Source organism: Narcine bancroftii, chromosome 11 (assembly GCF_036971445.1).
Source record: "Narcine bancroftii isolate sNarBan1 chromosome 11, sNarBan1.hap1, whole genome shotgun sequence".
Taxonomy (NCBI): domain Eukaryota; kingdom Metazoa; phylum Chordata; class Chondrichthyes; order Torpediniformes; family Narcinidae; genus Narcine; species Narcine bancroftii.
Window position 1 is genome coordinate 82,852,852 of NC_091479.1, and position 12,550 is coordinate 82,865,401.

The 12,550-nt window shown below is 40.1% G+C and overlaps 1 protein-coding gene across 6 annotated transcripts in view; it reads left to right on the plus strand.

Annotated features, from left to right (window-relative positions):
- LOC138746048 (uncharacterized) overlaps positions 1-12,550 on the plus strand; it is a 123,228-nt gene that overhangs the window by 49,671 nt on the left and 61,007 nt on the right. Inside the window, exons 3-4 of one of the 6 annotated variants that reach the window (XR_011346669.1) lie at positions 1,567-1,645; positions 2,861-4,290. The gene's annotated coding sequence lies outside the window, so the exon portion shown is untranslated. Of the gene's footprint in view, positions 1-1,566; positions 1,695-2,860; positions 4,291-12,550 lie in introns of those variants that run through there. The other 5 variants (XR_011346666.1, XR_011346665.1, XR_011346664.1 and 2 more) reach the window with 5 other exon arrangements.

A 12,550-nucleotide genomic window follows, 5' to 3' on the forward strand; every position in this document is an offset into this window, starting at 1 on the left:
GGACTGTCGTACTGCTCCACCATTCAATAAAGTCAAGGCTGATCTGGCCGTGGACTTGGCTCCACTAGCTCGCTTGATCCCATGACTCTTAATTCAGTTTGACAGATGAAAAGGCCTAGGAATCATCAAAGACCCTCACCACCCAGCACACACTCTGTTCTCACTGCTACCACCAGGAAAGAGGTATAGGCACCACAAGACTCACACCACCAGGTTCGGGAACAGCTGCTACCCCTCCACCATCAGACTCTTACTTGTGCACTTTATTGATTTTCTTTTTTTTATTTTCTGTATTGCAGTCAGTTTGTTTACATTTGTTATCTGTTTACAGTTCTTTATTTGTTCACATGTATACATTTTCTCGACTGATTGGTATAATTCTGCCATGCCTGCAGGAAAAAGAATCTCGGGGTTGAATGTGATGTCATGTATGTACTCTGACAATAAATCTGAATTGGAATGGTGACTAAATGCAGGCAAATGGGACTAGCCCAGAATGCCAATGAGTTTGGCATGGATGAGTTGGACTGAGGGGCTATTCTGTATTTTATTATATTACACCAATTCCATAAGACACCCATGTATGATAAACGACTCTATAACAATGTCATGACAAAGAGATGAGGCAAATTTAAGAGTCTTACTGATAAGTTTGCTGTTGATATTGGTGGAGAAGAATGTCATCAAAGGAGAGATCAGGTGGAACATTGGGCAGAGTGAAGCCATGTGGAATTTAATCCAGAAAAGAATGAGGTAATGCATTTTTGGAGATAAAATACTGATGGGATAGATAGAGTAGTTGGCAGGGACCTCTGGAGTGTTTATGTACAGAGAGACTTTGTGCAAGTACATAGATCCCTGAAACTGGTGACAGGTAGCAAAGAAGGCATTTAGCATTCTTGCCTTTGTAGGCCAAGGCAGTGTGTATAAGAGTTTGGATATCATGCATCAACTGTAATAAAATATTGCTTCTGCTGCAATTGGAGTATTGTATACAGTTTTTGGTTCCCACATTACAGTAAGGATATGGTAGCATGAGAGAGACTAAGTTCTCCAGAATATTGTCTAGAATGGAGGGCTTTACTAACAAGATTGGGTTTATTCTCACTAAAGTATATGAGGGAGAGGGGTGACCTTTCAAATTTTATAAAAATTATAAGGGGCAGTCGGTTATGCCACATTATGGAAATCTAAAATGAGGTCAAAGGTTTAAGGAGAAAAATTTTAAAAGAGACTGAGGGTGAAGTTTTTTTCCACACAAGGTGGTGGCTGCAGCAATGAGCTTGACAGAGGGGGTGGTAGAGGCAAATGCAATTACAATGTTCATACACCATTTGGAGCAGTACAATTAGGACAGTACCCTAAAGAAGGCAGATGAGATTAATGTTGTTAGGCACTAGGGTTGGTATGAATGAGTTGGGCTGATTCTACGCTCTATGTAGCTTTGACTTTGTAATCGCCTGCAAAAAGAATGAATTAGACTCGTTCCTAATCAGGGATTTTGGTAATTAGCATGAAATAAATTGCCATTTGCTGTTATTTATTTTTATTCTTGATATTTTAAAGGTGTATAACTGAAGCATGGATAGCGAGCTGACTTGCCTGAAAATGATCCTCTCGGCATGAGACTAAGATCCCATACAAGGTACCTTGTGGTTCAACATGGATTATGACATCGTCTTAATTGTTTTAAGGTAGACTTTTAACTTGGTGCGTCATCTGATATTTGAAATGTTATCAAATTGGTGTTCAATAATAAAATACAAGAATGGCAAGATACACAGGTTCAAAAGCTTAGGACATTGCTCCACAAGATGTATCTTTAGTTCTTCTCCTCGCAATGATAATGCCGGCAGTGCTTTGGAAACAGCATGGGCTAAGGTCAGAGCAATTCCTCCCAATGAGGGTGGCGGAAATCTGAAATAAAAGGAGAAACACTCGTCAAGTCAAATGACACCTAGTCGACAAGAGAATTAATGTTGAGTGATAACATTTCCCAGTTTGTTCCCCACAGATGGTACCTGACCTGCTGAGGAATTTTAGCCTATTTTTCTATCTTCATTTTAATGGTGTGATCCAGCCTGGATGTACAATGGTGAAAAAATTAAAACCTTAATACATTTTTTTCTACATCATGTCCACAGTATTTCTGATAAGGAATGTTTCATGTTTGAATATACACGAGCCTATGGCATTCCCCACATTGTGTTGTTGGTGCAGAAGATTTTGGGGGGGGGGGAGTGTGGAGTGGGGAAGCCTGTGTAGGGGACATGGATGAGGAGGGTAACTCTAACAATGTCGAAGGATAAACATTTTCTCTACTAAAGTGGTTTAGGGGGTGAGTGGGTATAATTTAATTTAGACACAATTTATGGATATGTGTAGATTACAAATATTTGGGTTTGCATGGTAGATAACAAAGTTGAGTGCCCAGGAACACAGGCTACAGGAAGTGGCAAACTTGACCAAGTCTAACATGGGCACTGACTTACCATTTATTGAAAACATCTCTGTGAGACACTGCTTCAAGAAGACCGCCAACATCTTAAAGAATTGTAATTACCCTGACCACAATGACCGCTAACTTCAAGTCCAGCATCTCTAGGAAGAAGAACGATGTTTCTCCAGCAGCTATTTTTCTCCCAGTACGAGCCTAAACATGAATTACTCCAGGATAATCAAAAAATCTATCTGACTGAAATGTCACTCTTTTGCACAATCTTCAAATGTGAATATTTATTTATCCTTTTATATTTAACATCTTTTAAAAAAATTTAGATATGCAGCATGGTGACAGGCCATTTCGGCACTCGGGTCTGTACTGCCCAATTTACACCCCATTAATCTATACCCCCGGTAGGTTTTGAATGGTGGGAGGAAACCAGAGCACTCAGAGAAAACCCCAGTCAGACATGGGAAGAACATACAACCTCCTTACAGAGAAAGCAGATTCGAACCCAAGTCCGGACCCAATTGCTGGCACTGGAAAGGCATTGCGCTAACTGGTAGGCCAACTGTGCCACCTTTCTGTACTGTATTGTCTTGTATTTCTGTATTGGCGTATTGTGGTCATTTATTCTATTGTAGTTGATGATTCTTGTGTACACGTGGGGCTGCAGCAAGTAAGAATTTCAGTGTGCATTGCACTTGAGTATATGACAATCTCTCACCATTATCACTGACAGAAAATTCAGAAGAAGACTTATGAGTGAAAGTGGGGAAATGAACTAAGTTGGGCACATTACACAAAAATGTATCCATATCCCAAATAAAAATTGCCTAAGTAAGCAATCAATGTTTTCATTTATTCAGCCCAAAGTGTTTTAAATCTGTATTTACTTTTAAAGTTCCTGACTTTGTGCTCCTGGGTCTTTTAAACAGTGGCAAGACATTGAAGGAAAGGGTGGGTTTACAGATACAACTCCTGGAACAGTGTGAGAATAGCTACAAACATAAATCATGAAAACATATTATGGGAGATTTAACTGAGATCCATGCTCGAAATCAACAAATCTGAGAACAGTTGGTAAGGGAAACGGCATGATCCTAGAAGTGTTGGGTTCTAAAAAAATGCTTTGTTAAATTATTTCAAAAACCAACATTGATTTTTAGCTTGGCTGAATAACTATCTTGTAACATTTCATTATTATATGCTATAATTTTAGTTTCATAGTTCTCACCATATTGAAGAATTCATGACGGTGGGGGTAAAGGGTTTTCAAAGTTAGTAGGTATTGTGTAGGGTGGAAATATGGCCTCCCTGCCTGTCTGGAATGTCTGTTTGTGGGTGGTCACATGTCCTCCCTGTCTGAAACTTTTTCGGAAGTCATATCATCTGTCAATCAAGGCTGGACTCCAGCCACCCATTAGTGCTACCTTACCGTTGGCTAATAATGACCTCACCTAGAGTCATTATTGGCTAGAAGCACAGATTAGCACTGTATATAACACCAATGCACAGCACATTCTTTCTCTCTGCCTTGTGGTCTAAGCCCTGGACATTGCTTCATACCAGGTCATTACTGTGGACATCACTGGAAATGACGCGGGTAAGGTGTGCACTACACTGAAGCTGAGTTTTATTATTGTGATAGATCAATACTTGTAGAAAGCCTCACCTTTGTTGGTACAGGGTGTGTGTGAGTCCCTGTTTGTAGTGTGTGTACTCAAGTGTATGAGCATGTCAAGTATAGGTTTACTATTGTCGGAGTCCACTCTGGGTCTGAGGTGAATGTCTATGTCATTGCTTAAGTGAAATAGTAATCGAGTACCATTTAACATTCTTCCCTGTTTGTCTCCCGTGTGTTAATTAAAGTTATGTGTGATTGTTACACTTTTGTCCAGAATTGCCTCTCTGTGAACCCACCGAATCTGATACCCTTCCCAACACGACAGTAGGAAAAACAAAATGCGGGAAATGAATAAAAGTTTAAGTCGTTTTTATGGAGAGAAATAGTTAATATTTCTAGTTATTGACTGTTCATAAGAACTGCTAAAAGTAGTAATTTTCAAGCTTTTATTTAGCTAAGGTTCCCCTTGGGTGCTTAAAGTTTATTGGTCCCCTTCCCCCGTGAAGCAGTCAAGTTTTGGTTTCTCCTGACTACATTAAAAATATGGATGTTACATGAGGTGCAAAGGAAACAAGGCTTTTACTTAAATGTGCTGTGGGCCCTGAGGGCCCCTGTGGAGAATGGCTGGGCTAAAGAATTATTATCTGAAAAATCCCTTAAATTTCTAACTGGCTAACTTGAACCTCAAAAGCCCTGCCTGATTTTTGCTTTCCCAACCTGAAGTGTGCTTCATCCTTCCTCTTGACTAAATGTTTCACTTTCTTATCAACAATGGTTCCTTTACCCCACCATCCTGTTCCTGTCTCAGTGGAACAAACCTATCCAGGACGAGAAACGCAAAAGTCGATATATGCTGTGATTGTAGTAAAAACACAAAAATGCTGGAGGAACTCAGTAGGTATCGCAGCATGAGACCATGGACAGAAATGTTGGCAAGGGAATGGGGTGGGAATTGAAATGGGAAACAACAAGGAGATCCACGCTATTGCAGCGTTCAGAGCTGAGATGATCAACAAAGTGATCTCCCAGTCTGTGTCCAGTCTCTCCAATGTAGAGAACACAGCAGGAGCACTGGATGGAATAGATGACTCTTGTAGATTCACGTTTCAAGATGGCGGTGCATGAGATTGCAGTGGCCACTTTGGCTCCTCACAATTGTGAAATCCCCAACCTGCTATGTTTCGTCTATGATTGGAAAACTCTCATCAAAGTACAAAATGCGAACCAGACTTTCAAATTAGCAGATTCTGTGTGGTTTAAACCTACTGAAGCAGGGAACACAGACTGCTGCAAACAGCAGAGTGGATCACAGGAGATGCGTGGGAAGCCATCAAAAGCACTGCTGGAAAAGGCAGAAACATGGAAAATGGGCCGGAATTAGTGTTAGACTGAGAGTTCCTTCAGACTCCCAGTGCTCCCAATGACCTTACTCTCAAATGTAAGATCCTTACCAGATAATCACCACTTTCCTTGTCTATCATTATTTTACCAAAATTTTTATATTTATTCCAATCACTACCTTTCAAGTCCTTTTTCAACACATTGAAATCAATCATAATGTCATATATATTGCAAAAAAAAACCAAGACTGAATAAAAGCTATCTCCAGAATATAAGAAATAATAGGGGGATGGTGTTACCAATTTTAGATTTTATTACTGGGCTATGAACATAAGGAATATGTTATTGTTATTGCAATGTGAAAAGACAGATGACTGCCCAAACTGGATTGTGATGGAATTGAAATCGCTTAAAAACACCTCTTTATGGGTGGCATTGGGTTCACCCAGACCTCTCTCTATCGAAAATAAAGATACATCGATTGAAGATTTGGAGTCAAGTTAGAACATTTTTTGGAATTACGGGATTTATAAGCACAAGTCCTATCCTATCTAATCATTTATTTCAACCTACTATTTTAGAAGCAGGTTTTTAAGAATGGAATCTTTCAGAAATTAAAAGTTTTAAGGATATTGTTGTACAACAAAACTTCATATTTCTGCATCAATTGATGATCAAATTTAATTTATCAAATAGACACTTTTCCCAGGTATTATCAAATTCGACATTTTGTTCATTCCAAGCTTTCAGTATGTCTAATCCTTCCAGATCCAAATTTTATTGATGAACTTTTTGAATTACAATTTGCTCACAAATATATCATAAATTATTGAATATGAAAACAATTTTGCTCATTGGGATTAAAACTGAATGGGAGAATGATCTCAATATCTCTTTTTCAGATGAAGATTGGAGATCAATTTTGGGCTTAATCGGCGACTCATTATAATGTTCCAAACACAGTCTGATACATTTGAAAGTGGTGCATCGAATACATTTTTTCAAAGTTAAATTTGCTCGAATTTATCCAGATATTAATTCACTCTGTGATAAATGTAAAATTTATGACATCTCTTTGATACATGTGTCTTGATCAAGTCCTAAATTACAAAAATATTGGACTGATATTTTTAGAACTTTTTTGATAATTTTTGGGATTAATTTGGATCCTCTAATCAAAGACAGATTTTAGCATTTTCAACTTTACTAGCAAGAAGAGCAACATTGTTAAAATAAAAAGAGGAGTTTCTACCCACTCACAGACAAAGGCTATTAGACATTATGTCCTTTTAAAATTTGGAGAAAATTAGGCATAATGTCACAAAAATCAAGATTTCCTTTGGTGGACCTGGAGTTCATTTATGGCTTACTTTTGCATTTGGACTAACTTGGTGCGAAGATGTTTGTTACTGGGCTGTTTGCTTGATATTATCTCTACCTACAACATGAATTGCAACCTTGGTTGGCATTGGGTTAGAATTTTGCTCATTTTTTTCTTTTTTCTCTTTTTTTTCTCTTTCTTTCTTTACTTATATAACTCCATATCGGATTGGGATTTGTTCAAGTACTATTGTCACTATAATATATTAATATATAATATATGCTATTATCTTAAATGTGTAATAGTTTCAATGCAATGGATTTATTATATATTTGTTTTCTTTTCTGACAAAAACTCAATAAAAATAACTTTAAGAGAAATGTAAGATTGCTGGAGAAGAAAATGGATGACCTGGAGCTGCATCTGAACCAGACAGAACTGCAGGGCTGTTGTGCTCTGGTGATTACAGAAATGTGGCTCCAGGACACCATTTCAGACTCAACGATGCAGCTGAATGGCCTTATCTCCTTCAGGGCAGACAGAGACGCTGCTGCTTCTGGAAAGACTCGAGGTGGTCGACTATACATTTATATCAATGAGAACTGGTGTGCCAATGTCCCTGTTGTGAAGACATTCTGCCCAGTAGAGATAGAGGACCTCCTGGTGAAATGTAGACCCTATGACCTGCCCAGGAATTCTTGGCCATTCTGATTGCCACAGTCCATAATTGTTGCTGGCGACTTTAACCACGCCAATCTGAAACGGTCTTATCACAGTTTCAACAGCATGTGAATTTCGCCACCAGAAGAGAGAACACCTTGGTGTACACCAATGTTCTTGGTGTGTACAAAGCAGCCCCTTGGCCCCACCTTGGTTACTCAAAACATATATCTGTCATACTAACCCCGGTGTACAGATAGCTGGCAAAGCAAACTAGGTCAGTTCCAAGAGAAATTTGGATGTGGGCCAGTGTGGGGTGGGGGGGGGGGGGGGGGGCGGCATCGCTGCAAACTGTTTTAAGACCATGGACTAGTGCTGGTTCAGGGAGGTGGCCACCAACAACAGTTTTGTAAACATAGTGGTGTACATGAGCTCAGTGACTGACCACATCAACCAATGCATTGAGGATGTCACCATATATTGTTTCAAATGTTTCACAACCAGGGCTAACCAGAAACCATGGTTGGATGCAGAGGTCCGGGCACTTCTCAGAGCTCATGATGCTGTCTTCAGGACGGGATAGGATGACACTTGGGCACTCTCCAACCAGATGGCATTAATAACATCTTCACTGGTGTCTGTTAGCCAACTCCCATCCATTCCTATGTCTCTTTTCCTCTCGCTCTGCATTCAAGTGCCAACCCACTCCTTCTTGCCCATCAATTCTCAACTTTCTGCTCCCCTGTCCTCCTATCTACATCCAATTAACACCTTTTGTCTGTGCTTCTCCCTCTTTCCTTCTCCCCAGCCTTTAATTCGGGCACCTTCCTGCTTTTTACTCATACACTGAAGAAGGGCTCGGGTCTGAAACATTGATTATATATCTTTACCTCATATGGACACTATGAGACCTGCTGAGTTCCTCCAGCATTTTTGTATTTTTATTCCTCCTTCCTCTTGACTAAAGGTTCCAACTTTAAAGCCTGTGCAGAGCCGTCAGCAGTAGAACCCTGGGGGCAGTGCGGTGACTCTGCTCACCCAGTAGCAGCCCTGCCATTGTAAGAGCTCCAGCAGTGCCGGCTTTTCCCTCTAAGTAATCTGTCATGAATCCTTTTAAGACATGCCTTAAAAAAAAACTGCTCCATCTAACTCTTTTACATCAAGGAGAGAGCCAATCAATATTAGGGAAGTTGAAGTCACCCTTGACAATTTGGATTTTGTCTTGCAGCAACACACAAAAGGCTGGAGGAACTTAATGGTTCAGGCAGTATCCATGGAAGTCAATAGGCAGTCAACATCTTGGGCCAAAACCTTTCATCAGAAATAGCACTGAGCAGGCAGATCTCTGAACAAAAGAGTGCAGGGATGGGGGAGAGCGGAGAGCACAGATTGACAGGTGATGGATAGTTAGGGGTGGGAGGGGAAAATGGGGTGGGGGGGAATTAGGAGACAGAGGATCAAGGAAAATTCAAGTCTGGGTGGTCCCAGAGCTTGAGAGTAGTAGGAATAGGAAGTAGGAAGCAGTGAAAGGAGCCCTGAGAAAAAAGAAATAGTCTCTTTACCTGCTCTGCGATGGTCCTGAGGCTATTGAGGGGCCTATAGAATACCAATGGAGTGATTGTTCCCCTCTACCAGTAGATCCTCAATCTATGATGACCTTCCTTTCTGTAATGCTAATCATCCACTTTTTAAAAAATCTTCCCTTTTCATAAAACACAGAACATTACAGCAAAGTACAGGCCCTTCAGCCCCTGATGTTGCATCCACCTATATAAAACAATCTAAAGCAGTGTTTCTCAATCATTTTCTTTCCACTCAAGTATTCCCTATGCTATAGGTGCTCTATGTATAGTAAGGGATTGCTTAAGGTGGTATGTGGGTAGAAAGAAAGAGTATGAAAACCACTGTTTTAATCTTACCCAATTGACTCATAATGTGTACAGCTTCATAACGCCAAAGGAAATGGGCCAATGGCAATTTTTCTCAAGCAAAATATTTCAGTACATTTGGGTCCAGAGCAGTGGTTCTCAACCTTCCCTTCCCACTCACATACCACCTTAAGCCATCCCTTACTAATCACAGAGCATCGATGGCATAGGGATTACTTAAAGTGGTGTGTGAGTGGGAAGAGAAAGGTTGAGAACCACTGATCTAAACCATAACTAACATCAGAGCACTCTATTTTTCTTGCATCTATATATCTGCCTAAGAATCTTTTAAATGTCCCTATTGTACCAACCTCCAACACCAACCATGGCAATGCATTCCAGGCAGCGCATACACTCTGAGTAAAAAAAACTTACCTCTAATGTCTCTCCTAAAATGTTTCGTCCACTCACCTTAGGTCCTCTGGAATTTGCTACTGTTGCCCTGGGAAAAGGTACTGGCTATCCATCCTATCAATGCCTCTCATAATCTTGTAGACCTCTATTAAGCCACCTCTCATCCTTCTTCACTCCAAAGAGAAAAGCACTAGCTCTGTTAACCTTGCCTCGTATGACAGGTTCTCCAATCCAGGCAACATCCTGGGAAATCCCCTATACAATCTCTCCAAAGCTTCCACATCCTTCTTGTAATGAGGCGACCAGAACTGAGCAGAATATTCCAAGAAAACCAAGCCAGAATCAACAAATGGTTGAAGCTTGAGATCATTCAATCGATTCTGAATAGAAGTGATACCAGATCGACAGCTGAGGAGGAAAATACATTTGATAGCCTGTTTGAACATTTGGACGGGGAATTTTGAAGATAAAACCATCAAGAGGTCTTTGTTTAAGCTTAACTGGCATGAGTTGGAATTTGAAAGATGGGTGAGTTTTCGAGCACAAGGGACAGGAGTTTGGGAATTTGAAAACAACAAAATTTACAGTGCATGGGTCTAACCAGAGTTTTAGAGCTGCAACATTATCTCGTGGCTCTTGAACTTAATCCCCTGATGAATGAAGGCCAGGATACCATAAGACTTAATGACCCTATCAACCTTGAAAGATCTATGAATTTGATCCTTCTGTTCTTCCATCCTGCTCAGAATCCTGCCATTATCCATATACTCCATCTTCAATTTTGACCTTCCAAAATGCATTGTTTCACACTTATCTGGATTGAACTCCATCTGCCACTTTTCTGCCCAAATCTTCATCCTGTCTACATCCTACTGTAATCTATGACAACCTTCTGCACTATCCACAACTCCTCCAACCTTCATGCAATCTGCAAACTTACTGATCCATCCTTCCACATCTTCACAAAGAGCAGCGGTTCCAGAACGGATCTCTGTGGGAATCCACTAGTTACTAACCTGCAAGCAGAAATCATTCCATCTACAACTTTCTGCAGGCAAGCCAATTTTGAATCCAAGCAGCTAAGGTTCCATGCATCCCATGCCTCACGACTTTCTGAATTATTCTGAATGGCGGACCTTGTCAAATGCCTTACTAAAATCCATATATTCCACATCTAACGCCCTGCCTTAATCATCAGTTTCTTTTGTCCCTTTCTCAAAATAACTCAATTAGGCTCACGAGACACGACCTTCTCTCAAAAAGCCATAGTCTCCTTAAAGTGCCTAGAGCTGAAATGTTGATTGACTATTTCTACGCATGCCTGCTGCTGTCTGACCTGTTGAGTTCCCCAGTAATTATTTGTTTGCTTTACTATATGACGATGATTGATTTGCATTCGTAAAAGAATGACACAAAATACAATTGTTTAAAGATCTTTATTTTGTCAGTACCAGCTCATGTTGTTCAAGAACTGTCTTGGAGAAACTTTGAAGAAGTTTGTTTGACAGGAAATGTAGATGCAATGTTATGATGAGTAATGATTGAAAATATAATATGTAACTGAGCCTGTGTAAAGCCAAAATGAGGATGGCAATAAAAAAATGAAGTTTAAAAAATTCTGAGGTTAAATATTCAAAGGAGAACTCACAGCTGCTGTTTCAATTTTGAATTTTTTCCTGCATTCATTCATTACTGCTAATATTGGCTCTCTCTCATGAATAATATAAAAGCAAACACCATAAACATAGGAAGGCTAATCATAAACTGTTTGCTGTCCAGGTTCAGTAAATGCACACATTAACGCTACACGCTACCCTTGGGTGATCAGAAACGGCTGCTGTGTGAAACAAAATACCAGTCGTATGGCCAGCTGAAAAACAGACTTTTAAATCAGAACAGCTGTTACTTGGTGTCAAAATGTTTAAATGGACCTGCAGCAAACAAATAAATGGATAGCGTGTGTCAGCAGTGGCGAGCGTACATTTGGCGTGACGCTAACATTACCCCGAACAACTGCCAGGAATGGGTTTCATTAAAAATGTCACATCTCTATTGTGTTCACTGCCAAGCACACCGACTGCATATTCAATTCCACTTAGTTTGTTCAAAACACTCTCTGTACAGAACTTTACAAAAGTGGGATACAAAACAACTAATAGACCCATTTCGGATTGTATAGTTTTTCTTCCACTCATTATGTTACTGCATTCAGCGTTTTTTAACATTAAATCATGCAATTGATTTTTATCTGGGATAATGTTGCCCACTGCAGAACCACGAGCTTCTGGGCTATGATTAAAACACATGGTACCAGAGGCTTCAGTACAAATCGTGCCTGACCTTTCAGTCATTTTCCGATGACCTTGCTAATGCTTGATTAGTGGATTATAGCCAATTTTAGGACAAGGTTGTGGACTTAATTAACACCCATGAGGTTTTAATTGGAGAAGCACAAATGCTGGAATCTTGAGTAAAGGAAAATTTGTTGGAGGAACTCAGTAGGTCAGGCAGCATCGAAGGATGGAAGTGGTCAGTCAACGTTTGCTTGGAAGGGCCAGTGAAAGAAGTAAAGGAGGGGGGAAAATTAATAGAAAACTAGACTAAACCTGGGAGAGATGGAAGGAATGGCAGGAGAGTGGTTGAAAGGGTGGGAAACAAGAGTATGGGAGTGGGTGGAAAATGAAGCTGAATGTGAGTGGGTTTTATCTGAAATTAGAAAATTTAATGATCATCTTGGTGGGATTTGGTCTATCCCACAACCATCTGGTGCCACCTTCCACCCACTTTCCTACTCTTTCTAGCAATACATTCAGCCCTATTCCCAGTGATCTCTTTCCCTAACTGCTTCTCATCTTCTATCTTTTTGTCTTGAATTC